Consider the following 12,829-nt stretch of genomic DNA (forward strand, 5'->3'; position numbering starts at 1 on the left):
TATTAATCTATTTCCTATGATACCTGCCCAAATGTTGACAGAAAACCTATGCTGAAAATGTGTTCTCCTTACGACTTTTGGATTTTCATACTCCCAATAATGTGTGTTATGGATGTTAAATGCTTTGTCTCTCGTAAAACTAGCCTCATCAGACCACAAGATATTATGTAAAACATTTTGGTGATTCAAAACCCACTGGCAAAAATTCATCCTAACTGTAAAATCTTCCTCTCGTAAGTCTTGAACCCTTTTATAGTGAAAGGGATGCAATCCCTGCATCCGAGTCATTCTTCCTATCTAAAAATTAATATTCGAAATAACTGTTTATCTGTTGTTATTTTAACGACTGTATTTACGATCGATTTTGGTATGTTTGTAATGTTTTCAAGCGTTCTTAGAGAAATTTGAGGATTTTCTTCTATTCGATTAAGCACATCCTCGAAATCGTAATCTACTGTAGGTCTTCCTTGGCCTCGAGAACGTTGAAAAGAACCACATTCGATTAAATTTCTATGTACTCGACTAAAAACAGATCGAAAAGGTATTCTTCTTCTCGGGTACCTCCTTCTGTACTCTTCTACGGCGGCTCGCGAATTACCATTACAGAACCCATAAATAAAATGAATATCGGCAAGCTCCCTACTTGAAAATTTCTCCATTTTTCACTAACAGCTTAATAATGACACAAAGAAACTCCCCAACAGAATAAATATAAACATCAAATTGACAGTCAACATTGTTTAATATTTCGTAGCCTACTATTAAGTTTTCACAGAAAGTAAATCATTTGTATTTGTCATGCATTGTAATGTTTAAATTCATTTTATTCGAAAACGAAGCGTCCTAGCATCGTGAACCAAGAGTGTCTTTTTTTTCTGGAAGCGTATATGGTTTCATAATTTTGCATCAGCAACTAAAAAATGGGGCACATAAAAAAAATCTAGCATTTTTTAACCCCGACACTACCCGTGCAGCACGCCTCTGACGAAATAATTTCCATTCAGCCACATCAGTCAATTGAGGCTTATAAGGTATAAAATCGTACCAAATTTCATAAAGTTATCTTGCACCGTTTTGGAAATATTTCAAAATTACCATCATCAGAGTTACGTCTTTAAAGAGGCATACCTCATTAAGGAAGCATTTTCCGACATTGTTTTATTTAAAGTTTTGGTGTTATTTTTTGACCTAATTTACGTTGTTTAAATATGGTGCTTTAATTTCGGGACACCCTGTATATCGAGAATTACTTGAGATACAGAAGTCAGATTTTGTACACCTATTATCATCAATATTAGTTAAGTTTCGAGTTTTACTTCAATTTTTTTCCACATTGCAGAGATGGAGATTCTAGGGTTGCATGAGTTTTTTTCCCTTTTACGTCACTGGAAAAAATAGTATTTTAGAATCACAAAAATTGAATCATCATAGGCTTGGTCTCCTCAGTATCAAAATCTTAAAAAGCTTAAGTTTACATTTCACCAGTTGATATTGTTGTAGAACTGAGTCATCGCATTATTGTATACTGCAATACGATTCGCAACACTCCTGGCATTTTCAAACGAGTATGTCAGTCGCTAAGACGTAGGTTGGAGGCCTGCATTACCATAGAAGGAGGCAAATTTCGACAATTGCTGCGATTCTAAAATTCAAATTTTCTCAGTGGCATAAAAATTAGGGGCAAAGGACTCTCACGCAACCCTAAAGTCTCCGCCTTTAGTATACGGGAAACAATTGAAATAGCTCTCAACGGGTAAGTAATATTAATGATAATAGGTGTACATAATCTGAAGCCTGTATCTCAAACGATTCCTGAGATATCAAAAATCTGAAAAAAAAAACTTTTTTTGGCCCCCTATATTTCGAAAACGATGCCCTTGCAGACCAATGTTAATGGGAACTTTTTTTCTTATAACGAGCCAAAGAATCGCGCCCTTCATTTTCCGAGACATGTCTTAAAACACCCTGTATAGCGCATCGTCTTCGACGATCCCTTACGGTTCATTATAAGTGAACGTTACGGTACGTTATAGCCGCTTTCGATATTTGGCAAATTTCTAGCGAACGGATTCGTGGCCCTTTAATTGGCACATCACTGATCAGTTAACTGTAGCTGAAAGTTGGCAATACGCGAGTCGATTAAAGAGAACGTTACCGTATTGCCCGACAACGGATGGATGGTCTCACGTGATCCTTTCCCCAACCAAAACCTGTACGGCGCAAACAATAAATCGTGGCGAAAACAGAGTGATTCTTTCCATTACTTGGCAATATATGCCCGGGGGACAGAAGTGGCCTTAAATCATCTCTTGGTTTAGCAAAGTGTGGCCATAAGTCATCTCAGCGAGCGTAGCCGCGGCCTGTAAATGGCAAGAGGTTAGCGGAGTGAATGCAGATGAGACATACCGTCGTGTGGGTTGTTCGCGGGACAATCTTTATGGCTTGTCGAGTCGATAAAAATGCTCCCGTACGAAATTTATGTGGAATATTAAAGCGCGGACGCTTTCTGGTTGTCCCGGCTCTGATTAACTCTCAACCAAAGCGACTCCAAACGGGACGAAACAAAGCCAACACGAGGAGAGATTTATTGCGTTTTGCCCGGGCAAGAAGTCGATGAATAAATAAAGCTATCTGGAAAACCATTTATCATGCCCTATCGCGACCGGTCGCCGTAAATAATGCCTGTGCGCACTCGATAAGAGTTTTGCGCGGCTCGGCTGGCAATAAGTCGCCGCTAATAACAATTGCGATTACGCCGATAGTGATCAGAGAAATGTGCGCCGGTGTCACTCGACCAACTTTAAGGTTTCGATTTTATTATCGAAATTTCTTAAACTGTAACGCCTCTCGATCACAGACCACGGGGCAATCGAGCAGACGTTCGGTAACGTAAACTAATTCGAACCAAGCGTGGCTGCTCCCCGTACCAGTGCCATACTCGCTGCGTTTTTTCTTCAGTTATTCTGTGATAACTTCAGGCAAAACAATTTCGTTCGTTCAGTAAAATATATCTTTTTTTTTTTTTTTTTGTAAACGAGACGCCTTATTCTTTGTCAACTTAGTGAAAATTAATCGAGTCTCTCACGAAAAGAAGTCATTTTCCTAACTTTATACATGAATTTGCACGTTTTTCTAATCAAGTGCATTTCCACGAATCGATTTTGGTGGATCGATTCAGTTGACCGATAGAAGTCCAACGAAAATAACCGTGAGATCCTCGTTTCGCCGTAATTGTTGCACCCTTCGGTTGACGAACTTGAAGCGGGAATAATCGAAACTTTATCGCACAACAAATTGAACCGATTACAAATCGTTCTCTTGAAGAATTTTTGAAGGGAGCGAAATCAAACAACATGGGCGCGCCCTCTCCGCTCCAAGAAGCAGAGAGCGCCTCGCGCCCCTCTAGAGTTTATTCAGGCTGGCGCCTCCATGATTTCTTCAGCTCAAAGGTTCCGATTCCACGACATTACCGCCCTACTCGTTCACGGTTTACGAGCTCAAATGCCAATATATTGGTTTAAATGTGGATCCTGCGCCTGTATTAAAACTGAAACTTTGCATAGCCGATATTTCCTTTGTCGCGGTTTGACTCTGCGTCTTTTTCATCTTGTTTGTTATGATTTAATCTTTTTTTTTTTTATTTTCTCCTTTCTGTTTGTCTATTTGCTCGCCGACAATCATCAGCGATGCGGAAAAGTTGTCTCACACACACTTGATAATATCCATTGACAGATGGAGAAATTGACAGCTGCATTCAGTTTTAACCAGGATTAACATCCTGCTGACGCGACGGAGCAATATAATTCGCGAAAAATATTACAGCAAACGCTCGATAATGTAAATTGATAATGTTCACGCCACATTTACATTAGCGAACGTGATTTAAATAATAAACGATTTATTAAAGAAACGTGTGATACATATACATATATAACGAAATAAACAAATATTTTAATTGTGATAAGTATTTTTTAATTAAATCTACAATTTTAGTCTGCGTAAATGGGCGCTCAGCATTGTCTTCTAATGCCTGCGCCCGTTTCATCCCCATCTAAAGCTCGGCTAAAACCTTGCATAGTCCGCATATTAGTCACTAATGCTTTTGACTTCAGTGAGAACATCCTCGTCGTCCTCACAGTCTGTATCTTCCTCATTGTTAGTATCATTCGTCTGCTTGTCTTCGTTCCACAAATTAATATCAGCTGGAGTGCAAACAATGTCGGTCTTCACTATTTTCAATAAATCTAAAACATCAATGACGCACTAACAAGAACATCAGCATTGGATCGCAATTGTTGAGAAGAGATCGCTCTAACAATTTTTAATAGTTTGCTGATTTAATGCATTACGGGCCATTTGTAAATCTAAAACAGTTTCTCGAGATGTTACCTGTTTTACAATCTCAGAGATGTTTTCAGCATTCTTTAATAAGACAGACAAAAATAGATATTTTCGGTAGTACAGTTCGGTGAATCCCATTACGTTCGGGTCCATGAATTGAATTAATGCAGTTGCGTTGGGCGGTATGCACATGACCAGAATTCGTTCCTCAGTTGATTGGATTTGAAGCTTCGGTTTTTTAAGGCAACCTTTTAGCTACAAATTAAATAATCCTCAAATTATAAAAATGTAAAACATTCGTGATTAAAAATTCATCCTCTTACCTCAGAAACCAAGCGCTTGACAAACCACCTCAGGAACATACTGCTAGTCATCCAAGAGGACTTTGGACAATTATAATCAACAGGGACATTAAAATGTTTAAATGAAAGCGCACTTTTTGCGTTTTCTCTTATCATTGGGCTTTACTTTGTGTATCGCCAAAAACTGTTTACGTCATCGAGCGTACACATTGGTCCCGTAGTACGAATTTCGTGTTTACAACAACGCAATATTTTCATCATCTCGTGTTTACGTTATCGAGCGTCTGCTGTAATTAGGAGACTGACTGAAGTTTTCGCTCGCCGTTTACTCTCTATGCTATAGAGTCGAACTTCCTGAAGTGACAGATATAGACGCTTTGGCGATCCTGGATACTTCCATTCCAGACAAAGAAGCCCACCCAGTGCAAGCTGATAAAGCTCATCGCAGCGATTAATTTGATCAGCACTTTCAATGCAGGTGCTCTTTGAACGCCTACAATATCCAGGCTTAAAGTTTGGAAAGCGATCGAATTGGGTATCTCTTGCGTCCATGGATATTTACCAGGAAATTTTTTATCTTTTAAGGCGATGTTAACCGTCTCATATTATATATCGATTCTATGTACATATTATATTGACTCTGGATATCTCCAGTTAGTTGTATTCCGCAATTATTCATCCAATCGTTTTATGGGCCTTTTTTTTTTTAACACATTGTCATTTTTATTCAGTTAATTTCCTGTGGATCACCTTTTTGATTTATTAACGTTTTTTAGTAAATATAAACGGGTTTATTTACATTTTTGCACTTTTTGTCATAATTAATCACTTCAATTTAGCTGTCAGCATCAACCGTTCGAACCCATTAGAAGCTTAATGTTAATCTATTATTTTCCTTTCACCGTGATTTAAGTACTTAGTACCGTACTTTTATTTACCGTGTTTCATGATTGCGAGGGAAACAATTGGCAGTTTGTCCTTATAAGAGTTTCGAAGTGGTTTTGGCTGATGGCATCGTTGCGACCCCCATCAATACTAAGGGAAAGTGTTTTTCTTTTTTTCAATCTTTTCTACTGTTTTATTGTTCATAACTTGTCGTTTGCATTAGCCAGACAAGGGGGAATTTGTCGTTAACGTTTTCAAGATTCGACCAACATCTCGTCTTTTCATAACCGCGCAGTACACGACTCAATTTTTCCTTCAGTGTATTGCGGAAAAGATCTGCTATGTATTGGGGGGCCCTCACACGCCCAAACTTGAACGTGTTCCTCTCTGGTGCTTGTCTGCCTAACCCGCGTGGAAGCTACCGGTGTTGTTGTATGAAAACTCTCCCGGCCAACATTTTGTTTTCATCGTTAAGACTTTATAAGTTAATACCGCTAAAAGAGCTAAAAGCCAATAAAAATAAACATATACTTTATTAGGAATATAAATATACAGTCATTTAGTTTTATTGGTTTATTTTTATTGAACATGTGATAACTGACTATTTCGCCGCTTTTAATGCTGTTTTATGGCGCTGCCGCATTAAGAAGGCCTTAAAATACCGGCCATAACTTTCCGTATAACATTATTTATGTTACATATATGACTCGGTCTTAGTTACTACCACATATAGCTACGGCGATAAATCTTTTAAGTGTTTTATTGAAAATGGACAGCGGTGTTGAGCGAACCGGACAAATTATTATAAATCACGTTGTAGTTTATGGCGACACAAAAGTCATTATCAATGAAATTTTTTAAAAAGAGAGCCTTATCTCACAGCCGAATTGTACAAATTAATACCGACCCACTGCTGAAAGCCTTTTAGTGTTTCCACTAATCTCGAATCAATAAATAACTTTAAATGAGCAAAGAACATCTGTAAATGCGACGTCTTACAGACATCCCACTGAATTGGATTCTATTCATATTTTATCTAATTTTCCTCACTAACAGGCTGCGAGCAGAAATCCCGGAGTAGAGGCCAAAAGCGCTTTCCGAGTGGCTCTTACCTAATAAGCGTTAAGGAGTGGAAATTGACCCCATCGGGCACAAACTTATTAATTAAGCCATAAATAACGCGAATGGCCGTTTCATAACGCTGCTCTGCGACAGTGATTTGTGAGGTTGTTTTGTAAACTCAACTTAAATAATTGCTGCGATTAATCTAGCTGCTTTCCAAACACTATTTCTTCCCCATTATCGAGATTTATATTATGATTGGTCCGTGCACTGCACTCACATATTAGTTAATTAGACGGAGTACGAGTGATTTATGCGGCTCGCCGGACCATTTATAGTCAAAGTTGTCCGCCGAGTCTTAATTGCCTTTCTGTAAGATAATTTGTGTTACTTAGTGAGGAGAAAGAGTAATGAACCAGAAGTTTATGTAAACAATGTTGACCTGGATGGTGCGCTGATGGGCTTCCAGCCTCCGCACTCATCCACACCAACGGAAAAATGAGGAATTATATTAGTGTGCCTTAGAGCCAATGCTTGGAGCTAATCCCTGGAGCCGTAAATCTTTTGCGAGTATAACCAGGACGCGTCGGAGTTTCATTTTTCCTGGTGCGACCATAAAGCGGGGTGCAAACGGCCGTAAAAGAGTCGCGAAATATACGAGGCAATAAAGAGCGGAGCCCGCGTTGCCATAATTGCGTTTAATGAATATTTATCGGCGTCCCGGTGAGCTTTCAGTTCCGATGTTGTTGTCGTCCATGACAGCTCACTGTGGCTGAAAAAGGAATGTCCCTTTGTGCGGAACGCTATTGCCTCTCTTATAACGTGAGCAATTAAAAGCGAGCTCAAAAACTAGCCTAGAATTACGCTCCAATGATGCCAGACGTGCAATTGAATTTTCTAAAGGTCTGGTCCAACTGACAAGGAAACCGCTCCAAATCGATTCAAGGATCCTTCTGCGCAACTCGCGCTGCAGATTTGACCTTGCAATAAGCAATGCGCTTGCTCAGAAGCATGTTTGGACCGTTCGGAGACGGCAACTCACGTTGCAGATTTGACCTTGCAATAAGCAATGCGCTTGCTCAGAAGCATGTTTGGACCGTTCGGAGACGGCAACTCACGTTGCAGATTTGACCTTGCAATAAGCAATGCGCTTGCTCAGAAGCATGTTTGGACCGTTCGGAGACGGCAACTCACGTTGCAGATTTGACCTTGCAATAAGCAATGCGGTTGCCCAGAAGCGTGCTTCTACCATTCCCAGACGGCAGCTCACGTTATAAATTTCAATTTGAAATAAGCCATGCGCTTGCCCAGAAGGATATTGAGACGCTTCCGAAAGAATTTCCTTCTGGATTGGAATAAGCTTTAAAGTGATTTTTAACAGTAAGTAACAAGTATCAATCTAACAGCCCTAGCCTGAATGAACTCCTGTGCACCCGCAACGATTTCGGGAAATCCCCTGCATACTAGGGGAAATACCGATTTATGCTCGCTGCAACCGAAAACTTTTGCTATTATACAATACATTAAGGTCCGTTTTATCCGAAACTCCGCTATAAATGGTTTCGTTATTTGAAAGTAATGTAACTTACGATTTAACGGCAGTTTGGTTGGTATTTTACAGATGAATTCGCTCTAACCGGATATTTTCAATAAGCGAGTACGTTTAAGGTGACCATTACAGTATTTTACCTACAGCTATTAAGCGAATAGCAAACAATGCATTCTCTACCTTGCTAATAAGCAAAGCGCTCCTTACGCACGGTAGATCTAACGCACGCTGCGAGAGTGATCATGGGTGGCCATAACTTTTGTTTCCAGCACAGGCCCGGCTGCGCCGTGTGAAGCCGAGCAATTGACTAAGCGAACTGCGCGATTAAAGGAATAGTGAATTTTCGTTGCTTGGGTTAATTAATATCAGCTTTCTTCCAAGAGAAAAGTAAATAAGAGGTCTTCGCGAGATAGGTACTGACCATATTTCTCTTGGTTTCTAAAGGCTTGAGACTTATGCACATACCTAGTGGTAACACGACAGTTATTCATAAAAAGCCCTACGTGACTATATACCGTTGAAACTTGGACGCTGTAACAATAAAAGGAGCAGTTTTTGCGGTTTAAATTAGAGTTAAAGGGTAAAAAATTCAGCTTGTAAAGACTACGCACCCATGGAAATACACGCTCGCCGTTGCGTAGCTTCGTTCATATACCTCCCATGCGTGCGTAATACGATTATTATTACCGCACTTGTCAAATACCTATACTATTAGAAAGTGTAAGAGTTCGGTTTTCTTCGTCCATTGCATATCCTATTTTCGAACAAATGATGTTAAAGCGTTTATCAGTATTTCCATAACAACATAATGGGGTCCGGATAAGTACCTGTACCAAATTGCTTTTTATTACCTCAGGCACCGTGTAATTATTGTAATAAATACAGGCATAAATTAAAGTTCTTAATAAATTCCTTTAATGGTTTGCTGTAGAAGGCCACTTTAAATTTAAATATTTTCTAATACGACGTTAATGACAGGTTTGGCCGATTATCTACTTGCTCGTAAATTACACTCATCGATTAGCATGCTAATTCCTGCCATTAGAGACTTTCAGGTATCATAATGATGAACCAAAAATCTCTCCAGGAATATATGTAGATCCAATGATCAAATTGGTTTTGAATACGTTTTTGCTGCGAATATTGAAGTCTACCAAGCATTTACGAAGGAATTTTGCCCTGGCGGTAATAAATAATGTTTATTTTCGCATTATCCATCAGTTTCGGTTTGTTATTATTAATTTCGTTGATTTATTAAAATTTCCAGCGTTATATCTTTTGCGAGCCCACGCCATATGTCAGGACTTGTCACTGTTTTATTAGAGAATTATTTTAAATTTATGACGCCGCCGTGGCATTCGCTGGAAATGCCCCCTCGCTCGCACTGATTTATGCTTTTAACAGCTGGAAATGGAAAAATCCTCTCTCTGGAAGACGATTATTTATCCTCAAGTGCTTTTTCACTTTTCCAAGCCACTCCGAAGGTGAAATATTTAAATATTCGCCTATCTCACTTCGAAACAGCCCATTTACACCAAATCTCATTGTTTTCCATTAAAACGGGCACTTAATTAACGATGTACTAAAACCGTAAGCTGTACATTAACCTGATTTGTTATTGCCCTAAAGTAATCCATTGACGTCACTCATGCTGGCACTGAAGCAACATATGAATCGCACTCGTCTGTCGTGACATTTGAATGTTATGGCGTTGAAAAGTTTTGTCAGCAACAATGCAACCTTCCATTTATTTATTGAGATGTAACAGTTGACATTCAGTTGTAGATACCTGAATGCAATGAATTCAATTTACATGGCATGTTCAAGTGAGATCGCCGAAACGATTTTTTGGCAGCGCTGCAGGCCTTTAGGCCGCATCATGTGATTGATTTTTCGAAAGGTATATTTTACCTAAGGGTATTAATACGACAAACTGTTGGACTGTTTCATTGCGTAGATTTTCCCGCGAATTTCATGCGCAGGCGCTAGCAACGTAGGCAGCTGGCCCCGCACCCATCTCACTCCATACCTGCAACCCGCTTCCATACATCATTTTTTGGATGAGATGATGGCGCCATGTGGTCTTCTAACGTTTGTGGTGGACTGGGCATTTCAAGTATCCCGATGAGAAGAAATCCGATGTCGTTAAATCGGGAAAGTGAGGAGGCCATTCGATAACTCAGCTACTAGAACGCAGCCTGACAGACCGTGTGGCATTTAGGTCCTGCTTGTTGAATTCAGAAGTTTTTTTATATTTTCCAACTATCCTTGGAGAAGTTCATGTGTCATTTTTCGATACCGTTCTCAACTACCAGCGAAAATGTCGCCGGCATTTTCCAAAGGGAAGGGTTCAATGACTGGTTCAGAGCATATTGTGCACCAAACAACGAGTTTTTAATCAAACCGCACGTGCACTTGGATAGGATGAGTATTGTCTGTTACCCAGAAATAATCTTTTTAGTTGTTGATACGTCCAAAAGGGCAAAAAATTGTTTCGTCGATCAATGTAAAATTTTGGCAAAAATTTCGTGAGACAGCACGTTGGCGCATGTACCGCTAGCCGTAAAACAAAGAGTGAAGCGACGAGAAATGGATGGGTGGCCGAATGGCCTTATGACAAGTGTATTTTGTATTATTTTTTCTATTGAGATCACACAAATATAAAATAAATTCAAAATTAAGTATAAATTTGGAGCGTCTATCTGCAGCATCAAAATTTGTTCTCTTTTTTGTCTCACAGCCCATCATTGCTACTATTTTACTGTAAAGAAATACCTATTATGACATTCCCCTATAAAAATTATTTCAACTCGTACCGACACCAATGAAGAGATCCCAAAACTTACAGCGTCATACGTCGACGGTATCTAGGCACAATTTTCCAGAATCCCCTTCGAACGGCTCTATTAAAGGCCACCGGAGCCCTTAATGCCCTTTCGGTCCTTATGCCGTTCCCGCAAAGTGTAGTTGACAGCCGGAATCCGGACCCGTCCCGTAATTATGTGGAAAACGCCCGGATTTCCAAGGGATTTGTCCTAAGGAACGTAGAGTATCAGACAAGGATTTTCCTATCAGAAAGGTGCTTTAGAACGCTAGAGATTGTCTTGGAGGATGCATTTGTCAATTTCGTTAAAAATCTTTCCAAAAGGTCCAAATCAGTGTTACTTCATATTACCGAGACTACATCGTTCGCCACTGAAGTTCAAAGGGAACGTTACATAAATCATTTCGACGTGCTCGCAAGGGCCTCATTTTTTATCGTGGGATGTTCATATTTGAAAAAATCTGTGAAAGATTTTATATCCTGATCGAATAAAGAGAGGACCACTTCGCAAAATGCAGGGGCGGTCGGTCCTCGGGCAAACGAACACCGCACTGAAGTTTGCAAACTTGCTTCCCCAGTCCGTCTCTGGAAAACCTCATTTCAGTGATTTATCGCAAGCTGCTTTGAAGTCAAAAAGAGGCGACGTTCGATTGATTGGCGAGTTATTCAAATAGACAACGCCGACGTGAGATGCATAAGCTAAACGAAAGATTGGATCGTTTCTAACAGGATAGAGCATGTTGCCAGTGGCCTGGTTGGTGTTTTGTAAGAAGTTGGGCATTGTTCGGATTTTCGTGATGCTCGTTTTGAAATCTGAGTCGCACCCAAAAACCACCCAACAATGGGGCCCTGCCGATTAGCATCGAAAACCGCCGAAGGAGATAAATAATTTAGTCGGCCCGATAAGCAGCGTGTTTATTGTTATTGTTGTCAAGTGTCAAAGGAAACGCGATACCGTCTACCGGCGGCCAGCTGCAGCCGTTCCCCTCAGCTTTGATACTTATCTACCCAATAGGGGCCTCCAGCATGAACGCTCCATCAATTTGTTCCCTTACCGGTTGCGATAAACGGGCCGTTGAAGCTCTCCATTCCGCTTAGCTCAGATTATTATCAGGGGCTATTCGTGACAAGTATGGAAATAAAATGAGCTCCGACCTGTAAACTATAAAACACAATGCAGATAACAAAAGAAGCACGTCGCGAGGTTAAAATGGGCTTTGAAGGCTAATTTTAACGGAATAATGGGCCGGTCTGATAAGGCCGACGAGTGAGTTTGACAATGGACTGTCGTGTCACCCTAGGACAAAAGGGAAATTGTGCCGACTCGGAAAAAGGAAATTAAAATGTTTTGCATTTGAGGATTGGAGAGTAGTTATGTCGTGTTTGATTATACTTTTTATCATTTAACCTGATCTTTTTTCCTATGTGTGTGCAATCTTTTTTAGTAGGAGCATTTACACACTTCTGACAATTGGGATAAATAACATTGATGTGCCGATCCAGTCAGTAGAACAGTTACCTCGTTCAGGATCCACGGTTACGTGCACGAGACGCACTCAAAGGCTCTTTCAATGAATTTTTTGACGGCTGTCAAATGGAAAGGAAACGTCACATCTACGCTCAATATGCGTTCACATTCAAGTGTATTTTCTAAATCCGGCTCAAGTAATCACTGAATCCACGAATCGATTGCAATCAGAGATTTGATCGGCGGCACCAATAAAAAAGAAGTTGTATGTGAGCGGATTTGACCCGGGGGTGTCGATTGGAGCCGGTTCGAGCAGTTCAAGGTGGACATCGCATGTGTTCAGTCATCCACCGATCAAAGCTATTGCAAATGCAATAGAAGAAATTTGTTGCAGTTCT

At 40.1% G+C, this 12,829-nt stretch overlaps 2 long non-coding RNA genes across 3 annotated transcripts; both read right to left on the reverse strand.

The window, feature by feature from the left end:
* Nucleotides 1-3,838: 3,838 nt before the first annotated feature.
* LOC136339420 (uncharacterized) lies at nt 3,839-4,769 on the reverse strand. Of its 2 annotated transcripts, XR_010732140.1 has the most exons (3): nt 4,665-4,769; nt 4,390-4,596; nt 3,839-4,244 (listed from the first exon to the last, which is right to left on the reverse strand). It is a non-coding gene; the product is annotated as an uncharacterized lncRNA (long non-coding RNA). The 2 variants fall into 2 exon arrangements; XR_010732139.1 differs by having other exon boundaries at nt 3,839-4,596.
* A 5,920-nt stretch (nt 4,770-10,689) lies between these two features.
* LOC136339187 (uncharacterized) lies at nt 10,690-12,508 on the reverse strand. The gene is made up of 3 exons (XR_010732093.1): nt 12,019-12,508; nt 10,956-11,174; nt 10,690-10,900 (listed from the first exon to the last, which is right to left on the reverse strand). It is a non-coding gene; the product is annotated as an uncharacterized lncRNA (long non-coding RNA).
* Nucleotides 12,509-12,829: the final 321 nt, after the last annotated feature.

The sequence above is a fragment of the Euwallacea fornicatus genome, chromosome 5 (genome assembly GCF_040115645.1).
Source record: "Euwallacea fornicatus isolate EFF26 chromosome 5, ASM4011564v1, whole genome shotgun sequence".
NCBI lineage: Eukaryota > Metazoa > Arthropoda > Insecta > Coleoptera > Curculionidae > Euwallacea > Euwallacea fornicatus.